Here is a 24585-nt window from a genome sequence, read left to right on the forward strand (position 1 = left end):
CCAATGCCTTGCATAACTGAAACATAACCTCCCTACTGTTACATACAATTCCATTCACAGTAAAACATAATATTCTATTCGCTTTCTTGATTACTTGCTTTACCTGCATACAGCGATTAATGCACAAGGACAACTAGATCTCTCTGCACCCTAGAGCTCTGCAACATCTCACTATTAAGCACAGTGACTCAGTGGTGAGCACTGCTGACTCACAGCACCAGGGACTTGGCTTCAATTCAACCCTCACGCGACTGTCTGTGTGGTGTTTGCACAGACTCCCCATGTCTGCATAGCTTTCCTCTGGGTGTTCTGGTTTCCTGCCACAGTCCGTAGATAGGCAGGTTGGGTGGATTGGCTGTGCTAAATTATCCAGGCTTAATGCACAAGGACAACTAGATCTCTCTGCACCCTAGAATATTATGTGCTAAATTATCCAGGCTTAGCAGGTTAGGTGGATCAGCCATGGGAAATGCAAGGTCACAGGAATGGGGTAGGTCTGGGTGAGATGATCTTCAGAGGATTGGTGAGCAGAATGGCCTACATCCATACTGTAGGGATTCTATGAAATTGCTTTTTTATTCTTTCTGCCAAAATGAACAGATTAATAATTTTGCATGATAAAATTGGGCCAACTAGCCTCCTTCAGTGCTATATAATTATATCATTGTTAAATGAAACGAAGAATTGTTGAAGCTTAGAAAATAGAACCCTGATATACCCATCATAACATTTATAATTTATAATAATTACAAAAATGATGTATCAGTCAAACAGCAATTGCCTTGCCTGTTGCATCACTACAATTCAATTGAGGAGGTCCTCACAAATCTAAACTATAATGTTTTTTGAAGATGACGCTGATTGACCAATAAAGCAAGACATTCACTTCTACCAGTTCTTAGAATAGAATTGTCTAGTCCCCTGATTGGCATGAGCAATGACGAGAAATGTGAAAAAAGACAGCAAAACTGAAAATCAGAACCTCGAAGTAAAAAAAGAAATATCTGATCTTTCTCTTAAGGTTTAAACAGCAAGTGCAGAACCTTGATAATGAGTAGCAACCATCCTTTTACATGCTTTTAATTAATAGCCCTCTCCTTCCCTGTGAAAATAGACAGAGCCAATTTCCATCATGAAATTCCAAGCAGTAACCTGGCAGCAGAACTCATCACTTGTTTCTCAGGTCCTTCCTCCAACTCTGTCTTCATCATAATGCCCCTGCATGCTCCATGACATTGTCCTCCTCCACCCTCGTCCAAGCAGGTCGGCAACAGCAAACCTGCGGTCTGACCAAATGATCGTGCCTGCTGTCAGTCCCATTCACACATCACTTCAACATTTATTTTGGAGTCTGGGGACACCCACAACTTGCACGTTCCTGTCAGGTCACTTTACACACAGGGAAACACATGCATCTCATTCAACTGCACAGGATGCAAGATTAGCTTTTCGGTTCATTTTTCAGTGTTCATTTACTTTGTGCTTGCTTGGAAGCTGCCAACCTCTGTGGCTTGCATTACATTTTAGTGCAAAGGAGAGGCAGGCAGCTTGTATTGATGCAGTGCACTGAACAGTCAAGGAGGTGGACATATTGCTGTACAGCATTATGCTATGTCAATGCCAGACCGATAGCATGTGTCAGCAGCATATGCAGCAAACACACTATATGTGCTTCAAGCAAATAGCACTGTCTGAAAGTGAAAGGATTCCAGTTCTTAGTGGAGTCAGTCAAGGATTACTGTCACAGTTAATTAAGCAGCTCATCTAATTCCATTCCAAGGTTTGGCCACAATCAGTCCTGCAGGTTAGGTGCACCCAGCCCAGAAATTACAGATAGGTCAATTATTGTGGGCTCTTGGGGCACAGTGGTAATGTTTGTACTTCTGAGCTAGGGGACATGTGTTCATATATAGAGGTGTGTAATAACATCTCTGAACATGTTGATTAGAAACTATCTAGGTTAATTGTTCTGCGGTGGAGACTTCAGTCCAGCAGGTAGGTCAATTCTTAGGAAAACTGGGAAAATTAGGCCCAAAATCTCCAAGTAACCCCTCTATTTTCTTTGCAAGTAACATTACAACTCTTTATATTAAAGGTGGAGTACTTCAAATCCGGCAACCTTGGGACTGAGACCATAACCATATTTAGGATTTTCCAGATTTCAGGAAAATAATTGGAGCACTTTAATTCAATTTAAAAATATCAAAATACACAAAGCCCTGTCTGCCTTATCAAGCCAATCAAATCAGAAATTTCTACTGCCTCGGAAAAAGAATAACTTTTGCTGGGTTTTGTGTTTCCATTTGATTGCGTTGAGCTTTCTGCAGAATTCTGACACTATAAGTGCAACTGCCATAAAATGTCTCAGAATGTTAAACACAATTTATATTCAGTGCAACATGATCTTTCTGTAGCTCAAAGCTTTTGATTTAACAACAACACACATGAATACCATGAAATTAACCATGTCCTAGGATGAATTTGTCACCATTATGAGTTTCTATTAATTGCACTTATTTGCAAACTTTGGATATGATTTCAAAATTAAACTAGTTCCATTCATTACCATGACTCAGTAACTCACAGAACTTAACTTGGCAGCTCCGCTAACCTTTATGAACTGATCAAATGAATGAAAGTTCATTGCGTTGCAAGGAAAAGCAAATGCTATTCTTTGGAGAAGTCTAGTTTTTGCCCATCTGAATCTGAGGTAATCTTCCTGTACATTACTGTAAAAGCAACATAAACAGATCTTCTGAATAAAGTTATTTTCCTGATGCACATTTGTGAAACATTCAACTTTTCTCCTTGAGAGGTATGGGGTTGGGAATTTGAGAATAATATTGGATGATGAAACACCTCTTCACTTCCAACAATGGGGAGTTCAAAGTCAAAATACCACTGTAAGTGCATCATTTCCTGCACTGACCATCTTTATGATGTATAGAAATATTGCATTTTTACTATGAACCAATGCTGATCAGAAACCTGGTCAGGATGATGCAATACACACAGAAAACCTCTCAACAATGTCACCAAAAGGGGTAATGTAAGAGGCGCTTGCAAATGTTGTTGTTTCTGCAAACATCACAAGGCTGAATCATGGGGGGGGGGGTGGGTTTGGGGGGGGGGGTAGTGGGGTTGTATGTTAAGCTAGATATGCTTACAAAAACAACTACAAGTAGCTGCGTCTTGCTTCTACAGAAATTGCAAGGAGAAATCATGAGGGTGTATACCAAGAAATAACTAACCGAAAAGGGAGGTGGTCGACAGTTAAAATCAGATGTATTGACATGACAGTTGCAATTGTCACGCACATTGGGAGTTAGTATGAACAAGATAACCAAATAAGACCCAGTGTTGCATCAGCAAAGGTAATAAGACTCAGCTATCAAGGGGGTGGGGGGTTTGCATGCAGACAGATGTGGTAAGCCAATTAGATTAGCAGCTGCATAGAGCAATACAACTATCAGACATGAAGTAAAAGGGGAGTACCGAGAGACTCAACTGAATTGCATTAATTGTAATGTAACCTCCTGATCGATGTGCCTACTTTGTGGTCACCTGGGCTTGCAAGAGCGTATGAATAAAGACTACTTCAGAATTTGACTCGGACTGAAATTATTGAACAGTGAGCTTCGTTTCTCACAATTGGGGGCTCGTCCAGGATCCTGTCATCACTGGTGGAGTAGGCATCGTCGATGGCTGGGAAAACACGTCCTGTTCCCTTTTAGAACGGTCCTATGTTTCTCGATGGTGGGTGCCCCTCCCGGTAGACTGACCAGAATCCTCAGGGAGTCATTCTGAACCCGGAAAGAGTTCCGTGGTAATACTTGAACGGTAGGCACAGGGAGATGTTGAGCCAGGCAACTCTGTGCACGGACCAACGTAAGAAAATTGACTTTTAAGTACTGCCTTGGTGGCTGGGATTGAGTTCTAGTAATTAATAAGGGACTAACGAAGGAACTCAATATGGGCTGTGCCGAGGGTAAAGGAAATGCCTCTGGGGAAAAAGGAAATGGAAATGGAGGCGGGGTCACTGACATAATACCTCCAGAAAATCCATTGGGTAGGATGTTGTGGAATTGGAAAAATAATACTTTACAAGGGAAAAAGATAGGAAAAAGATAATTAAATATTGTTGCTTTGTATGGACTAAGGAATCCATTCTTCATCCCGCCATCTTCTGGCCAAAGTACGGGTCAGCTGAAGACTAGGTTTGTAATATTTGAATTTATATGTCAACAGAAAATAGCCTTTCAGTCAGGAGGGATCAGATTATACTTCGTGTCGGAAGGGCTAGTAGCTGAAGGGCTACTGAGGGTACACTTCATAACTACATTATGGCCAGACATCCAGAAAATATTCAAAAGAAGGAGGGGTGGAGTGAGAAGCCTCGAGAGGAGTTATTGCGGGAAGCTCAGAAAGTGTTTGAAAGATATGATGTGTATGTGCGTGTATGTGTGTGTGTGTGTGCGAGAGAGAGAGAAAAGAGCTGTACAGCTAATAGAAAGTTTAACCCTTTCTGATTCAGTTTGAATGCACATTTGTTTGTTGGTGATTGAATGTTTGTGCTTTGTTCCCTGGAGCTTGAGATCCAGGACTGTTTTGAATCTGATTTCTATTATGGAAATTTAACATGATTTCTTTTAAGGCTAAGGATTTTACAGTGATCAGGAAATAAAATGTTAACAGGTCATGACTGCCTTACTATCAGTTTCTAACTAATCTCTTTTATCCTTAGATAATAGCCAACCTTATTTGATTTCAAATCAGCTTAATACAGAGGAAAACAAGATCATAACCTTTTTTTGTGTTTCAGACTCATTTGTTTCCACTTAATTTTAAGATTGATGTGTTTCATTGTTGATTTTGATATGCCAACCGTAGTTTTATTCAGAAAGTCCCTTTCCTCAATGACAGTTGAAGTTTCAGTTAAATCAAAAAAATCCTATGGTTAATATCTGTGACCTTGGGTTCGGCCATTATTCATGCATTAGAAGTTTTTTTTAACCTGAATAGATAAATCCTTTTAAGGTAGCTCCGGTTATTTCACGACCTCCGGCAGTGTAATTGAGCAATGACTGGTCAGGACTACTTAAGAAAACTAATTTTGGATTTAAATTAAGGGACTAAAACTGGGTAAATATAGTGGATTTCAAAGTTGGGAGCTGTATGCATTTTTCATTTTAAATATTAAATACTGAATAAATGAATTTATAATATATAAATATATTTACAAGTAAGATTCCAAAATGTATGGTTAGGAACAGGCTTTAAAGTTAGGCAAGCATAAATTGATAAATTAGTTAAATGCAGTTAAAATTAAAATATAGGCAAAGAGATCAACTACAGAAGGGAAGAGAATGATGCAATAAAAAGGATAAAGCAGAAGAGTACAGTTTTTAAAATGTTTTAGTCACTTGTTGCGTTTCCACCTTGAGTTACAGATAATGATTATTTTATTTATATAATATGTAATTAATAATTAATATTTATAATAAATCAATTGTATTAGCCTGAATCAATATTAATTGGCTGGATTCCTTCACACATTCTCAGTGACCTGTCATATTGATTCATAGCTAATTTAAAACATGACAGCATTAATTCATTGCTGGAAAAGCGCAGCAGGTCAGGCAGCATCCAAGGAGCAGGAGAATCGACGTTTCAGGCATGAGCCCTTCTTCAGGAATGAGGAGAGTGTGCCAAGCAGGCTAAGATAAAAGTTCGGGAGGAGGGAGTGGGGGAGGGGCGTTGGAAATGCGATAGGTGGAAGGAGGTTAAGGTGAGGGTGATAAGCCTGAGTGGGGGTGAGAGCGGAGAGGTCAGGAGTTCAAGGGTTGGGACTGAGACAAGGTGGGGGGAGGGGAAATGAGGAAACTGGAGAAATCTGAGTTCATCCCTTGTGGTTGGAGGGTTCCTAGGTGGAAGATGAGGCGCTCTTCCTCCAGCCGTCGTGTTGCTATGGTCTGGCGATGGAGGAGTCCAAGGATCTGCATATCCTTGTTGGACTGGGAGGGGGAGTTGAAGTGTTGAGCCACAAGGTGGTTGGGTTGGTTGGTCCGGGTGTCCCAGAGATGTTCTCTGAAACGTTCCGCAAGTAGGCGGCCTGTCTCCCCAATATAAAGGAGGCCACATCGGGTGTAGTGGGTGGAGTAAATGATGTGTGGAGGTGCAGGTGAATTTGTGGCGGATATGGAAGGATCCCTTGGGGCCTTGGAGGGAAGAAATGGGGGGAACTTCTATAGAAGTTCCAAACCTAAGGAGTAGCCATGGGCACCCGCATGGGCCCCAACTTTGCCTGCCTCTTCGTCGGATAGTCCATCTTCCGCAGCTACACTGGCACTCCCTCCCCCCATCTTTTCCTCCGCTACATCGATGACTGTATCGGCATTGCCTCGTGCTCCCACGAGGAGGTTGAACAGTTCATCCACTTTACCAACCCCTTCCACCCTGACCTCAAATTTACCTGGACCATCTCAGACTCCCCCCTCCCCTTCCTAGATCTCTTCATTTCTATCTTGGGCAACCAAATCAACACGGACATTTACTATAAACCGACCGACTCCCACAGCTACCTAGACTACACCTCCTCCCACCCTGCCCCCTGTAAAAACACCATCCCATATTCCCAATTCCTTCGTCTCCACCGCATCTGCTCCCAGGTGGACCAGTTCCAATACTGAACAACCCAGATGGCCTCCTTCTTCAAAGACCGCAATTTTCCCCCAGACGTGATCAACGATGCCCTCCACCGCATCTCCTCCACTTCTTGCTCCTCCGCCCTTGAGCCCCGCCTCTCCAATCACCACCAGGACAGAACCCCACTGGTCCTCACCTACCACCCCACCAACCACCATATATCACATCATCCATCATCATTTCCGCCACCTCCAAACGGACCCCACCATCAGGGATATATTTCCCTCCCCTCCCCTATCAGCGTTCCGAAAAGACCACTCCGTCCGTGACTCCCTTGTCAGGTCCACACACCCCACCAACTCAACCTCCACTCCCGGCACCTTCCCCAGCAACCGCAAGAAATGCAAAACTTGCGCCCACACCTCCCCCCTTACTTCCCTCCAAGGCCCCAAGGGATCCTTCCATATCCGCCACAAATTCACCTGCACCTCCATATACATCATTTACTACATCCGCTGCACACGATGTGGCCTCCCCTATATTGGGGAGACAGGCCGCCTACTTGCGGAACGTTTCAGAGAACACCTCTGGGACACCTGGACCAACCAACCCAACCACCCCATGGCTCAATGCTTCAACTCCCTCTCCCACTCTAACAAGGACATGCAGGTCGTTGGACTCCTCCATAAACAGAACAAAGCAACAAGGTGGCTGGAGGAAGAGTGCCTCATCTTCCGCCTAGGAACCCTCCAACCACAAGGGATGAACGCAGATTTCTCCAGTTTTCTCATTTCCCCTCCCCCCACCTTGTCTCAGTCCCAACTCTCGAACTCAGCACCACCTTCCTAACCTGCAATCTTCTTCCTGACCTCTCTGCTCCCACCCCCACTCAGTACTATCTCCCTCACCTTAACCTCCTTCCACCTATCGCATTTCCAATACCCCTCCCCCAAGACCCTCCTCCCTACCTTTTACCTTAGCCTGCTTGGCACACTCTACTCATTCCTGAAGAAGGGCTCATGCCCGAAATGTCCATTCTCCTGCTCCTTGGATACTGCCTGACCTGCTGCGCTTTTCCAGCAACACATTTTCCAGCTCTGATCTCCAGCATCTGCAGTCCTCACTTTCTCCTAGAAGCATTAATTCATTGTTCATTAAAGAATGGAAAGCTATATTACTGGCCAGAGTGTGTGCAGGCAGTGGCAGCAACAGCCTTATTGGTAGAGGAAAGTCAGAAACCTACTTTTAGGGGAGCCTTAATAGTCAGCACCCCACACCGGTATGGACCATATTAAATCAGAAAGCAAGACGATGGCTCACAGACTCTAGGATCTTGAAATATGAAGCAATTTTAATAGAGAAGGATGACCTTGTGTTAGTCACAGACAGTTGTTTAAATCCAGCTGCATTCCTGTGGCATAGAGACGGGGAGGCCCCTGGCAATCCAGAACACGACTGTCTCGATATTATTGAATATCAGGTGAAAGTACGATGGACTTAGGGGACATCCCGCTGCATGTGGGAGCTCGGTTGTTTATCGATGGGTCCTCCCGGATGATTGAGGGTAAAAGGCACAATGGATATGTAGTAGACAGGATAGAGGGAAGTGTTATTGAGGCTGAAAGACTGCCTAATGACTGGTCAGCCCTAACTTGTAAAGTCCATGCCCTAGGAAGAGCTCTCAGAACCTTAGAAAGCAAGGAAGGAACGGTGTATACAGGCTCCAAATATGCGTTTGGAGTGGTACACACCTTCGGAAAAATTTGGCAAGAAAGAGGACTAATAAATAGTCGAGGAAAAGAACTAGCACGTGAGGAATTGATAGAATGAGTACTAGAATCCCTGTTACTCCCGAGGGAAATAGCGATAGTTCATGTAAATGGACTTCAAAAGGGGAATGATCCAGAAGTAAGAGGAAATAGACTGGCCGATGAGGTAGCTCAAGAAATGGCCCTGAATCCACAAGGAACCACAATATACTCCCTGATACCAGTAATTCCAGATCCTCAGGGTACCCAGTTGTTTGCAAAGGAGGAAAAGGAACTAAAAGACTTAGGGACAACAAAGACAGTGGTTGGGTGCTGGATGTTACCCGATGGGAGAGAGATGTTGAATAAAATGATGATGCGAGAGATTATCCTGTCCTACATCAGGAGAGTCATTGGAGAGTGCAAGCAATGTGTGATTTAGTCTTCAGGAAATTTGCATGCAAAGGGATATATACGATAGCCAAACAGATATGTGAGAGATGTATAACATGCACGAAGGTAAACAAGAAGGTGCTAAGGAAACAAGTCCCAGGCGGGAGAGAGCCTGGGCTAAGACCATTCCAGAGCATCCAGGTAGATTATACCGAATTACCCAGAGTGGGAAGACTGAGATATATGTTGGTAATAGTTGATCATTTATCTGGATGGGCGGAGGCCTATCCTCTGGCCAGTGCCACTGCAAGCGGTGTCTAAGATAATACTTGAACACATAGTTCCCAAATACAGAATAGTGGGGTGTATAAATTCAGATCAGGGAACTCACTTTACTTCCAGGGTACTCCAGGGAACAATGAAGGGGTTCGGGATCTCCTGGGAGTTCCACACCCCTTGGCACCCACCCTCATTAGGGAAAGGTTGAGAGAATGAACCAGACACTCAAGAGGCAGTTATCTAAATTAATGATAGAAACCAGACTCCCTTGGACTAAGTGTTTACCTTTAGCCCTCTTGCGAGTGCAGACGGCCCCAGGGAAAGATTTGGGGCTGTCCCCTTATGAGATATTGTTTGGCCTGCCTTACTTGGGAACAAAAGGGGAACTGCCAATCCCAGAAACTAAAGATTTGTTCTTAAAGAAGTATTTACTGGGCTTGTCCTCCTCTTTGTCTTTCCTCAGGAAACAGGGTTTATTGGCACAGACTCCGCCCCTTGTATTCACCGTTCATCCCATCCGGTCAGGAGATTGGGTCCTAATTAAGTCATAGAAGAAACCAAATTGCAACCGGATTGGGAGGGACTGTACCAGGCTCTTTTGACTACCGAAACGGAGATAAGAACGGTGGAGAAAGGCTGGACTCACTACACCAGGATTAAGGGACCAGTGGAATCACTGGTTGAGAAAGAAGTCTGGACAGCCGAATCAATGCAAGAACCACTGATGCTCAGGCTAAAAAGATTTTAAGTGACTGATTATACCATGAGGACGCGAGCATTGGATGGTTTTTTTTATAGATTGGATGTAAAGTCTCTCAGCACTTCAATACTATTGTAGAATGCTGGGGATGCTTAGAGTTATGATATTAGCTCTCTTAGTATTGGGATTTTGTCAAACATTGTCTTCACACTTGTTATTAATGGCTCCTGAGTCTGATAATCCGCAAGTAATAGATGCCGATGCATGCAGCTTAGTAAATTGTGGGGATATGGATAATCAGAGACAGTACCGCAGCTCAGAGATACATCTCAAGTCCTATGGGGATGACCTTGGGAATGGTACTTGGTATAATGGTCTTGTCACAGTACACCGGACCCCCTTCTGACCAACTCTCGATTGTCCCAATAAAAAGTGTAACCCAATATACCTAACGATAAAGAAAACCACATGGCACGAAGCGATTCAGGGTGGGGGGGCACCTATCAGGTACAATTAAATGAAACATTTGAGATAGAAATGAAAACAAACAGGAAGGATTTCTCGGAATGTTGTTTTCAAATTAGCATAGGAATAGGATAGGGAAAATGGGCTGAACAACTGGATAATAAGATACAACCTTTCATCCCTCCCGATGACCCTAAGGTGGTAAAAATTATAGAGATGACGGGCTTGAAACAGACCATTGAAATAGAAACTGGAAACAGAGATGCATATGCCTGTGTTGAATGGGTAAAGTCTGCTGTAAGAAGTCTGAATAAGAGCAATTGCTATGCATGTGCCTCCGGTAGACCAATGGTCCAAGTAATTCCTGATGAAGGGCTCTGGCCCGAAACGTTGAATTTCCTGTTCCTTGGATGCTGCCTGACCTGCTGTGCTTTAACCAGCAACACATTTTCAGCAATGGTCCAAGTAGTCCCCTTTCCACTCGGGAGGAAGCGAGACAGGAGGGGCATGACATGCATGGTAGCCCTGTATCAGGATGAGACTGCATGGAGTAATAAAGATTGTATGCCCTTTCTATTAATATTCCCTCCTTTAAAGAAGGAAGGTTTAAAGACGCCTCTCCACTTTTTCTGCCGTGGTCAGAAATCACACATGGTGTGTAAACAGGCGAGGAACAAATCGGTCCAGATATTTGGGGGAGCTGAAATCATGTACCGAAATTGAGTACGTGATGGAAAAGGGAGGGAACTACTCAGGGCTGAAGGTTCCCCGAGCGGATCTGTGGTGGTACTGTGGAGGTAAAATATTGAGACCCACCCTACCTCCAGATTGGAGAGGGATATGTGCAATTGTACAATTGACAATCCCATTCACCTTGCATTTGAAAAGGAGAAGATAGCAACAAAAAGGGGGAGGGGTAAAAGATCATTAATAGACACCTCTTTTGATGATAGGATTTATCTAGACTCTATAGGAGTTCCTAGAGGGGTACCGGCTGAGTACAGATTGCAGCAGGTTTTGAATCGGCTCTATTCTGGTGGGTAACGTTCAACAAGAACATGGACTGGATAAACTATATTTTCTATAATCAGCAATGATTCATCAATTACACTAAGGATGCAGTCAAAGGCATAGCAGAACAGCTTGATGCAACCAGTAGAATGGCCTGAGAAAATAGAATGGCCTTAGATATGATCTTAGCTGAAGAAGGGGGTGTATGTATGATGTTAGGAGGGAGATGATGTACTTTTATTTCAAATAATACAGCACCTGATGGGTCACTCATGCCTTGCGAGGATTGCCCACCTTGGCAGAAGAAGTGCCTGAGAATTCAGGGGTGGACACAACACTCACGGGATGGCTGGAATCATGGTTTGGAAAATGGAAGGGAGTGGTAGTCTCCGTCCTCACCTCCCTGATAGTGGTAGCAGGGGTATTGGTAGTAATTGGCTGTTGTATCATACCTTGTGTACAGGGACTAACCCAACGACTGATTGAGACAGCCTTGGCAAAACAGATGCCCCTAAACGGTAATCAGGCAGAGGAACTCTACCCCTTGAACAATGAGGGGATGAGTGATCTTTTGGCTAAGATGGACAAAGTCTCGGGGATGATGCTTGCAAATTTGGGGGTGCCATATGAGAGAAATGCAGAAAACAACAATTATTTTTTAAAAAGTGGTAATGTGAGAGGCGCTTGCAAATGTTGTTTCTGCAAAATCACAAGGCTGAATCATGAGGGGGGGTATATGTTGAGCTGGATATGCTTGCACAAACAACTACAAGTAGCTGCATCTTGCTTCTGCAGGAATCGAAAGGCGGAATCATGAGGATGTATACCAAGAAATAACTAACCGAAATGGGAGGTAGTCGACTGGTAGAAACAGATGTATTGACATGACAGTTGCAATTGTCATGCACTTAGGGAGTTAGAATGAACAAGATAACTAAAAAAGACCCAGTGTCGCATCAGCAAAAGTAATAAGACTCAGCTATCAAGGAGGGGGGGGGCATGCTAGCAACAGGCCACAGACAGATGTGATAAGCCGATTTGATTAGCAGCTGCACAGAGCAATACAACTGTCACATATGAAGTAAAAGGGGAGTACCGAGAGACTCAGCTGAATTGTATTAATTGTAATGTAACCTCCTGATCGGTGTGCCTACTTTGTGGTCACCCAGGCTTGCAAGAATGTATGAATAAAGACTGCTTCAGAATTTGACTCGGACTGAAATTATTGAACAGTGAGCTTCGTTTCTCACAGGTAATATTTTCAAAGCAAAGACAAACATAAATCTGGAAGTGCAGGAGGAACTTATTTTAGAGACAGGGTATTGGCTCTGAGAACAGATTACAGGCGTAGTGGTGGATCTAGAAACATTAATAGTATTGAAGAAGGTACCAAACAGCTTCTTCTCAACAAAACAATTTGTTTTTATTATAACTGTGCCAATATAGTACAGTGACTGGATGAATCGAAGGTCTTCTCCTGCCTGAAACTAATATTATGCTATTCAGGTTTCAGAGATGAATAAACAATGTTCACTCCATTGTATTATTTGCATCACAACATACTGAAAAATTCTGCATTTGAAGTGAAGAATTAAATTATGCTTACCAAAATGGCTATTAAGGTTTGTCACAATTGAAATAAATGTGCAAAACTTGTCAGGCCTTATCTTCAAACTTACCTGAGGTATGTTAATTTCCCAAAGTATTGACACGAATGTTGTGAAATGAAACAGGATACAGCCTTATTTATTCTAAGTTGTGAGTTGCATTATGAACAAGAGAACTGAATCATTAACAGCCAAACCATGACTGACAATACAATGTCATGGGCACCTGTGTGGGCCCCAGCTATGCCTGCCTCTTCATTGGATACGTGAAACTGTCCATCTTTCGCAACTACACTGGCACCACCTCCCACCTTTTCCTCCGCTACATCAATGACTATATCGTCGCTACCTCGTGCTCCCATGAGGAGGTTGAACAGTTCATCCACTTTACTAACACCTTCCACCCCAACCTCAAATTTACCTGGACTGTCTCAGACTCCTCCCTCCCCTTCCTAGACCTCTCCATTTCTATCTCGGGCGACCGACTCAACACGGACATTTACTATAAACCAACCGACTCCCACAGCTACCTAGATTACACCTCCTCCCACCCTGCCCCCTGTAAAAATGCCATCCCATATTCCAATTCCTTTGCCTCTGCCGCATCTGCTCCCAGGAGGACCAATTCCAATACCGAACAACCCAGATGGCCTCCTTCTTCAAAGACCGCAATTTCCCCTCAGATGTGGTTGACGATGCTCTCCACCACATCTCCTCCACTTCCCGCTCCTCCACCCTTGAACCCCACCCCTCCCATCGCCACCAGGACAGAACTCCACCCACCCAACCTCCATTCCCGGCACCTTCCCCTACAATCACAAAAAATGCAAAACTTGCGCCCCCACCTCTCCCCTCACATCCCTCCAAGGCCCCAAAGGATCTTTTGATATCCGTCACAAATTCACCTGCACCTCCACACACATCATTTACTGCATCCGCTGCGCCCGATGTGGCCTCCCCTACATTCGGGAGACAGGCCGCTTACTTGCGGAATGTTTCAGAGAACACCTCTGGGATACCTGCACCAACCAACCCAACTGCCCCGTGGCTGAACACTTTAACTCCCCTCCCACTCCGCCAAGGACATGCAGGTCCTTGGCCTCCTTCATCGCCAGACCATGGCAACACGACGCCTGGAGGAAGAGCGCCTCATCTTCCGCCTAGGAACCCTCCAACCACAAGGGATGAATGCAGATTTCTCCAGCTTCCTCATTTCCCCTCCCCCCACCTTATCTCAGTCCCAACCCTCAGACTCAGCACCACCTTCATGACCTGCAATCTTCTTCCCGACCTCTCCGCCCCCACCCCCTCTCCGGCCTATCACCCTCACCTTAACCTCCTTCCACCTATCGCATTCCCAACGCCCCTCCCTCAAGTCTCTCCTCTCTACCTTTTATCTTAGCCTGCTTGGCACACCTTCCTCATTCCTGAGGAAGGGCTTATGCCCGAAACATCGATTCTCCTGCTCCTTGGATGCTGCCTGACCTGCTGCACTTTTCCTGCAACACATTTTCCAGCTCTGATCTCTAGCATCTGCAGTCCTCACTTTCTCCTCCCTGACAGTACAATGAACCATTTAAGGAGACCATTCATGTCATAATGTACTAATCCCCAAGGTGCAGACATTTCTCAGAGTAAGAAGTTGTCTAATTGGGTTTCTTGGCTTAAAATTAATATAAAAGTGAATACTACAAACATGAAATCTTCAGGATTATGAAACAATTCTATAATTAATTTTATGTCTTCACAATGTATTAGTTTTGAACTTATAAGCAGTATATCCATCCATAAATGGAATGTTATAGTCCATTTGGCAGGTTTCCAGGCAAATCCATCTCTTGCTCCTGAATCCACAATCCACAATCAGCACACAGCCCAATGTCAAATATGTAGACAATCTAAGGGTGGCCTACTCTATTCCAATATCCATGAAACAACATCAGACTGACCTTCATATTTATATTAGAAACACAAGTTGTTGCAGCTGCTCTCAATGTTCTGTATCACATTAGAAGTTCCACGCAGCATGTAAGTTTCAAAGTTTTATCCATCAGTTTTTCTGATCATGGAGGTCTTTGCCAGAAATGTTGATATAAATAAAAAGCTAAAGACAGGCAGTTTTAAACATGTTAACTGTGTAGAAAAACCTTAGCAAGGGGAAGGTCATACTAATAATTTACTTTATTTATTAACAAATGATCTATAAAAAGAATGATCATGTTCTGTATCATTCTGGGCACTTCTGATTGGATTCACAATCTTTTACATGTAAAACCAATCTCAACCAGTTCCCTTTTAGAAAGATTTTTTTTTATTATTTTGTTGTTTTCTTCACTATTAATTTTGGTTTTTAGCACTGAGTCTGTGGACATTAGCTTAAAATGGGATATATGCAATTGACCCTCATCTTTAGGTAAATAATGCAATTAATTAAGATTAGATTCCCTACAGTATGGAAACAGGCCATTTGGCCCAACAAGTCCACACCGACTCTTCAAAATAACTTTTAAACCAAGTATTTAGAAATGTTCTGGCTTGTTTATTTTGTATCTTCTCATATTTAGTTTGTCTACTGTGGAAGAGTAGGGAGTTGCACAAATTACCAGTTTGACTTTCTACCTGTTTTTAACTGTGTCATGAATATCCCTTCCTTAGCTTTCAGACTTGGGCTGGAATCTGAACCTGAATTGTCTCAAAAGCCTCCTAATGTCCTGCTGAATGGTCAATGTCAAAAAAGAAAAGTTTCTCAGGCATTATAACATCAAGAATTTCTCCTGACAAGCATATGAAAGCACAGAAAGATATTGTCAAGAAAATAAAGTTGTGTCCCACGCAAGGAGAAAGTTCAAATATGAAATATATATCTCAGCAGTGCACAAATATGAAACTGGAATGACAAATGTTTTACAAAAGAACAAGAAATCAAGAAGAGTGTTTACCTAACATTCAGAATGTTATACAAATAGAGGAAATCATCACTGTTTGGATGAAATGTATTGGAGGCATGGAAGAGTTGAATTTGAGCTACCTACTAAGTATCAGATTTATGCTACAAATTAAAACATATCTCACACTTATGTTAATATTGCCTTCATTAAAATATCTAGATGTTAAATGCAAGTACAATTAAAAATTCATTGGCAAAGCTAATACAGTGAGCTGATTTTTACCTTTTTGGTTAAGTGTGAGTTGTGTTGAATGCTTTTGAGGGTTTTTCACAATGTGGCTTAGTGAACCTTCTCGCTTTGTTTTATTAAATGAGCCTAATTAATTATCTATGATGACCCTATGCTGTCCTTCAAGTTCGATACCAGACTCATCTTACCTGTGAACTGACATTCCTGATGAAGTGCTTATGCCCGGAATGTTGCTTCTTCTGTTCCTCTGATGCTGCCTGACCTGCTGTGATTTTCCAGCATTACACTTTTTGACTCTGATCTCCAGCATCTGCAGTCCTCACTTTCTCCTAGAGGAAAGTTGGTGTCCTGCTTTGCAGGCAGGGTCATGGGGCTGCAGCTGGATGGGGCAATTCAGAGGCAGGCCACAACAACAGATCATACCAACCTAGCTGAGGTTTTCACCTGGGTTAAAGTAGTCTCAGTCATCTGGATGAATTGCCCAGTTCTGTTCGGAACAAAGACAATGACCTATTCCACTCTGCCAGCATAAGTGTGTCACCTTCTCTCTGATAGCTACACTCACTCTATCTCTGCCTTTGTACACACCACCTACCAAGTTGCATGCTATCCCAATCTTACTATTTTCTGTACCATTTTCCCCCACTCACTGTCACCAACCTGACTCTTGTCAACATTAACTCTGCATGTCCACTGTGCTGCCTACTGACTCACTTGGGTCACTTCCCCGTCTGTATAACCTGTGCCACCCACTTTCATCTCTTGTGATACCCAGCCATCTCTCATTCAAGGAGGAAAACAGCCACCATTAGAGAAGAAAGAATCAAGACAGGGGGTGGTCTGCCTAACATTTGGCTCCTCACTCCCTTATGTGAACACTGTCTCAACTCTGACCATCTATAGAGGCTGACTGACTGTCTCTAAGCCCCTGGACCACAGTCAGATGCTGACCTTGACTTACTGTGCCGGGGGGTCCTCTACTTTTTGTCATTTATATAAATGATTTGGATGTGAGCATAAGAGGTATAGTTAGTAAGTTTGCAGATGACACAAAAATTGGAGGTGTAGTGGACAGCGAAGAAGGTTACCTCAGGTTACAACAGGATCTTGATCAGATGGGCCAATGGGCTGAGAAGTGGCAGATGGAATTTAATTCGGATAAATGTGAGGTGCTGCATTTTGGGAAAGTAAATCTTAGCAGGACTTATACGCTTAATGATAAGGTCCTAGGGAGTGTTGCTGAACAAAGAGACCTTGGAGTGCAGGTTCATAGCTCCTTGAAAATGGAGTTACAGGTCGATTGGATAGTAAAGAAGGCGTTTGGTATGCTTTCCCTTATTGGTCGGAGTATTGATACAGGTGTTGGGAGGTCATGTTGCAGTGTACAGGACATTGGTTAGGCCAATGTTGGAATATTGTGTGCAATTCTGGTCTCCTTCCTATCGGAAAGATGTTTTGAATCTTGAAAGGGTTCAGAAAAGATTCACAAAGATGTTGCCAGGATTGGAGAATTTGAGCTATAGGGAGAGGCTGAATAGGCTGGGGCTGTTTTCCCTGGAGTGTTGGAGGTTGAGGGGTGACCTTATAGAGGTTAACAAAATTATGAGGGGCATGGATAGGATAAATGGACAGAGTCTTTTCCCTGAGGTCAGGGAGTCCAGAACTAGAGGGCATAGTTTTAATGTGAGTGGGGAAAGATAAAGAAGAGACCTAAGGGGCAACGTTTTCACACAGAGGGTGGTACGTGTATGGAATGAGTTGCTAGAGGAAGGGGTGGAGGCTGGTACAATTGCAACATTAGGATGGATATATGACTAGGAAGGGTTTGGAGGGATATGGGCTGGGTGCTGGCAGGTGGGACTAGATTGGGTTGGGATATCTGGTCGGCATTGACACGTTGGACTGAAGGGTCTGTTTCCATGCTGTACATTTCTACGACTCTATGACTCTTTGAGTGAAAACTATCACCTTTGACTTGACTGAGGCCTGTTGAAAACCAGGACAAGCTTCTTGCCTTTGTGTCTGCACTAAACAGCATGGCAAAACTGGCTTAATATGAAACAAAAGCAGAAATTGCTGGTGAAATTCAGCAGGTCTGACAGCATCTGTGGGGAGAAAGCAGAGTTAATGTTTCAAGTCCCCTGCTGACTCTGGGGGAGCAGGAAGTCTGCCTCTGAACCACCCCATCCAGCTGCATCCCCATGACCCTGCCTGCACCAATTTTCCTTTGTCTACCAATTGAAGGCAAATATCAGGAATGATGCAAGGAAGCTCTGGACTGATAGTGCTTCTTCTGGTAAACTATAGTCTTTTAAAGATGGTGTGGGCTCAAGGGATGCTGGTCTTCATCAGAATTTCCAGTCACCAGACTCGAAACATTAACTTCACTTCTCCCATACCTGCTGAGGTTTGCCAGCATTTCCTGTTTTTGTTTCAGATCTCCAGCATCTGCAGTTCTTTGTTTTCTTTTCAACATATTATGAGAGTGGTATCTCTGGGTGAATAGGCAGAAAGCAAGGATCAATGCAAGGCAGGGATGCTGGGGTCATCCAGGTAGGCCCAGGATGAGTGTGCACTATGATAGTGAGCAAAGAGCCCAGAGATACAGCTCACCCCGTCAAAGAGCTGGATGTGTGTCCTTGAACAGACAGTGTCCTGCCAGCAGGATTACAATGTTCATTGCTGGTGCAGCACAAAGTGCAGCATTGAAGTGCTGAAGCATCCTGTAAGTGGATCAGAGATGTACCATGAGGTTTTGTGTCAAATACCAATGCCCAGGGATGTGGGGACCACGTGACTGGTGCCCATAGAGGCTTTGGTTCTCAGTGTCTAACGTGAGGGTGGCTCAGAGCAAACAGCAAGCTCACGTCACTGGGTTCCCACTCCGATTCTCATGACAAGATTCCTCAACGTCTTGCTTGTTTTGAGCATTTGCTAAGACAGGAAGTTGAATATTAATGAGGCATGTTGGCCTGTCAGCATGGCATTTAACAAACTACAGTCCCCCTGATGTGAAACTTGCCGCTGCTTAACAAAAAACTCATCAAACTGCTTGTCAAAAGCAAGAATGATGGCATGGGATGCTTCTGATGATGACTTCTCACAATACATATGCCATATCATTGGATTCTTACAGTGTGGAAACAGGCCATTCAGCCCTTTGAGTTCACACAGATTCTCTGAAGAGCATCCCACCCCTATCATATAACTCTGCATTGCCCATGGCTAATCCACCTCACCTATACATCCCTGGACACTACAGGACAACTTAGCACAGCCAATCCACCTATCTTTAGACTGTCAGAGGAAAACAGAGCACCTGGAGAAACCCATGCAGGCATGGGGAGAATGTGCAAATTCCACTTGGTCAGCTGAGGCTGGAATTGAACCCAGATCTCCAGTACTGTGGGGCGGCAGGGCTAATTATTGAGCTACCATGTTGCTCAAGCCCCTAAAAGACTCTTCCCAATATATTATTTTGAAAGAGCAAAAATATTCTAGAAATTATGAGTGCTGTGCAATTGTAAATGTTGGTTACATTTGCACTCAATGGGCACCACATGGAATCCATCCAGTTCAGTGTATGTTTTGCTTATCTTGGTTGTTTTTTTCTACAAATGCAGTTGATTCTTCAATACACTTGGCAGGAGGTACACCGCTACTCTCTGTAGTAACCTATAATTCCAAACTTTTATTTTCTACCTTTATCAACAATTGAGATAACATTTCACTCTCAGCATTTACTTTATATTAATAATTATTTACTTTTATTTGTTAAATTCTCATATTTAATATCTTTTAATAGTAGGGGCATAGCCACGTATTCCGATCCTGTGTTTGAAAGTTGCAGACACAGCAGGAATTCTGCTTTATTATGAATATTGCAATTCCTTGTTGTATATTTATATACTGTGGAAATGGAATTAAGTTTAAAAGTCTTCCAAAAATGTTTCAATGAAGGTGCTAATCAGTGGTAAGTGAAATTCACAAGTGAGTGGAAAACTAGTTTGACCAGTCAGCCTGGCATCATTTGTAACAGCACTAAAAGGGAAATAGTGAGGACTGCTGATGCTGGAGAGTCAGAATCAATAAAGGGTAATGCTGGAAAAAACACAGGAGGTCAGGCAGCGTCTGAGGAACAAGACAGTTGACGTAATATGCCCAAAACTTCAACTCTCTTGCTCCTCAGCTGCTGCCTGACCTGCTGTGCTTTATCTAGAGCCACACTTTATCAACAACGCTAAAAGAACTAGTTTAAACTATGATTTGGAGATGCCGGTGTTGGACTGGGGTGTACAAAGTTAAAAATCACACAACATCAGGTTATAGTCCAACAGGTTTAATTGGAAGTACTAGCTCCTTCATCAGGTGGTTGTGGAGGACACAATTGTAAGACACAGAATTTGTAGCAAAAGACACTCACAATCCCCCCATCCCAGACACACATGCACACATACACATATACATTTGTGGGTTGAATTTGTACTTGCAGAGAAACAATGTACTTTGCTCAAAAACTACATGAGTCCATGTACGACACTGTTAACTCATTTTTTAGATTAAAATCAGTCTAAGCATTATGGCACAGACAACAGAACACAGGGGGCTAACACCTTCAACATCTTATCTGGGCTGACACCAATTGTTAGAAGTTAACTTTTTAAAAAGGTTTTGTGATTTACATATGAAAGAAGTGAAACTATCATAGTCATTCTAACAGATGAGAGACTTAATAAACAATCAAGGTATTTTTCAATGTATAATTTCAGTTACATCACTGTAAACTTTTACTATAAATTTTGTGTCTTACAATTGTGTCCTCCACAACCACCTGATGAAAGAGCAGCGCTCCGAAAGCTAGTGCTTCCAATTAAACCTGTTGGACTATAACCTGGTGTTGTATGATTTTTAACCTAGTTTAAACTAACTCACCAATTGCCTTGAAAATGTATATTTTGGGATTTTTAGAAATTAACATGAAATATACCACTGGTCATATCAGGAAATAGAAGGGAGAGAGGAACTCTGAAAAGTTGCAGTCACCAGGGAGGTGGTACTGAGTAAATTGTTGGAGCTGAGGGCTTAGAAGTGTTGCAGTTCTGGTGGACTTTATCCTCAGGTCTTAAATTATGTTTTTACTGGGATTGTTCATGCACCAATTTTAACTTTCCAAAATTCCCTCAATTCTGAAGATGGTCTATTAGAATGGAAAATGGCAAATGTAATTCAAAAAGGGAGGGAGACAGTTAGCAGGTAACTCCAAGCTAGTTAGCTAATGCCTGTTATAGGGAAATGTTCAAAGCTATTAGTAAAAATATAATGGGACACTCAGACAGTTCACAGTAATTACATAGAGTCAATTTGGTTTTCTAAAAAGAGAAATCACGTATAACCAATTTATTGTAGTTTGTTGAGGAAGTATTATACAAAGTATGAAGTGCAACCAGTGGATATATTGTAATTAGATTTCCAGATAAGATTTGATAAGGTGCCATATCAAAGGTATTGCAGAAAATAAAAGCTCATTGTACAGGGATATCAGATTGGCATTGATAGAAGATTGACTAGCTAACAAGTAACAAAGTTAATATAAATGGTTCATTTTCTGGTGGGCAAGATATAACAAATGGGGTACCACAGATATCAGTGCTGGGTCACCTTAAAGAAATGAGCTAGATGAAGGGAATAAAGATATGGTTGCTGCACTTGCTGATGACAACAACATAGATAGGAAGTAAGAGAAGAAAAGCTAAAGGGATATCGATTATTATTGACTTCCAAGATGGCGGTGGCAGGGATGGCAACATTTGGTTCCTGAGAGTGGGGCCCAGCTGTTCTTGGCTCATGCAGTGGATTCTGCTGCATCTGCATGGCTTCATTGTTGTCATTCTAGCTCAGTAACTGTTTCTTTTGTTTCAGTTTCCTGAGGCCTCCTCCTGATGTTGGACCCCACTTACCACCATCCCTGCTCTGTGTCGGGTGGTGACATTGGAAGATGAAGGACTGCATCGATCAACTTGGAGCCAGGACCCGTCAGTTGATGTCTGGCATCAGAGGAAGGCTCTGCAAGTGATGATGTTGGTGGCAGCTACAATGGAGCCCTTTGCCAGGACTCCAGGTTCGATGTTGTATGGTGGTGACTGGAGGAACAGTTAGGGTGAAGTCCAGGGAGAGAGAAAGATGAACTTTTGTAGCTGTTTCAATTTTAGTAACATTGATTTAATATCAGTTTATTCAGTATTTTACCATTTACACAATTTATTCAGTGATTTATTCTGTAATCCAAGATGGCATTGGAATGTGGCGACATTATTCACTTTTCACTGCACCTAGGTACAAGTGATAATATATTAAATAAATCTACTAAACAACTTGAGTGGGCAAAGAGCTGGCAAAGGGAAAATAATGTTGGAAAATTGGTGAGATTGCAAAGCTCTGAGATGTAGAGTGATCTCAAAGGTTAGTTTTCAAGTATAGCAAAATATTAGGAAAGCTAATGAAATGTTATTCTTTATTGTGAAGGGAATTGAGTGTAAAGGTAACAAGCATTGCATGAGAAAGTGTCTGGAGCACTGTACACAATATTAGTCTTCTTATTTAACGAAGGATGTAAATGAGTTGGAAGAAAGCAGTTCAAAGAAGGTTTACTAGAATAATAGCTAAACTGTATGAATTGTCTTCTGAGTAAGGGTTGGACAGACTAAGTTTGTATCCACTGATGATGGGAAAAATAAGAGACAATTTGGTTGAATCTGGAATGATTTTAACAGAACACATGAGGAAAGGATGTTTTCTGTGATGGAAGAATTGAGCACCAAGTGGATGAAGCTTTCCATTTTGTGGCCCTCTTGTGACACACTGAACTCATTTCTACCTATCTTGATGCTGTCCTATCCCCCCAGTCCAGGAATTCCCCACATACGTTTGAGTCACCACCCATGCCCTCCACCTCCTCCAAGACATCTGTTTCCCCGGCCCCCAAAGCCTCATCTTCACCATGGATATCCAATCCCTCTACACCTCCATCCGCCATGACCAGGCCCTCCAAGCCCTCCATTTCTTCCTCTTCCAATGTTCCCAACAGTACCCTTCCACCGATACTCTCATTCGTTTGGCCGAACTGGCCCTCACGCTTAACAATTTCTCCTTCAATTCAACCCACTTCCTCCAGACCAAAGGGCACCCGTATGGGCCCCAGCTATGCCTGTCTTCTTGTTGGCTACGTAGAACGGTCAATCTTCCGTAATTACACTGGCACCACTCCCCACTTCTTCCTCCGCTACATTGATGACTGCATTGGCGTCACCTCGTGCTCCCACGAGGAGGTTGAGCAATTCATCAACTTTACCAATACATTCCACCCTGGTTTTAAATTTACCTGGACCATCTCTGACACCTCCCTCCCCTTCCTGGACCTCTCCATCTCCATTAATGACGACCGACTTGACACCGACATTTTTTACAAACCCACCGACTCCCACAGCTACCTGGATTACACCTCATCCCACCCTACCTCCTGCAAAAATGCCATCCCCTATTCCTAATTCTTCCGCCTCTGCCGTATCTGCTCCCAGGAGGACCAGTTCCACCACAGAACACTCCAGATGACCTCCTTCTTTAGAGACAGCAATTTCCTTTCCCACGTGATTAAAGATGCCCTCCAACACATCTCGCCCACATCTCACACCTCCGCTCTCAGAACCCACCCCTCCAATCGTAACAAGGACAGAACGTTCCTGGTGCTCACCTTCCACCCTACCAACCTTCACATAAACCAAATCATCCACCGACATTTCCGCCACCTCCAAATGGACCCCACCACCAGGGATATATTTCCCTCCCCACCCCTTTCCACCTTCCGCAAAGACCATTCCCTCCGTGACTACCTGGTCAGGTCCACGCCCCCCAACAACCCACCCTCCCATCCTGGCACCTTCCCCTGCCACTGAAGGAATTGCAAAACCTGTGCCTATCTCCCTCACCTCCATCCAAGACCCTAAAGGAGCCTTCCACATCCATTAAAGTTTTACCTGCACATCCATCAATATAATTTATTGTACCCGTTGCTCCCGATGCGGTCGCCTTTACATTGGGGAGACTGGACGCCTCCTAGCAAAGCGCTTTAGGGAACATCTCCGAGATACCCGCACCAATCAACCACACCGCCCCGTGGCCCAACATTTCAACTCCCCCTCCCACTCAGCTGAGGACATGGAGGTCTTGGGCCTCCTTCACCACCACTCGCCACCTGGAGGAAGAACGCCTCATCGTCCGCCTTGGAACACTTCAACCCCAGGGCATCAATGTGCACTTCACCAGTTTCCTCATTTCCCCTTCCCCCACCTCACCCCATCTCCAAACTTCCAGCTAGCACTGTCTCCATGACTTGTCTTACCTGCCTATCTTACCTCCTCCCTGACCTATCACCTTCATCCCCTCCCCCACTCACCTATAGTACTCTATGCTACTTTCTCCCCACCCCCACCCTCCTCTCATTTATCTTTCCACCCTTCAGGCACTCTGCCTGTATTCCTGATGAAGGGCTTTTGCCTGAAACGTTGATTTCCCTGCTCCTCGGATGCTGTCTGAACTTCTGTGCT

The sequence above is a fragment of the Hemiscyllium ocellatum genome, chromosome 10 (genome assembly GCF_020745735.1).
Source record: "Hemiscyllium ocellatum isolate sHemOce1 chromosome 10, sHemOce1.pat.X.cur, whole genome shotgun sequence".
NCBI classification, from domain to species: Eukaryota; Metazoa; Chordata; class Chondrichthyes; order Orectolobiformes; family Hemiscylliidae; genus Hemiscyllium; species Hemiscyllium ocellatum.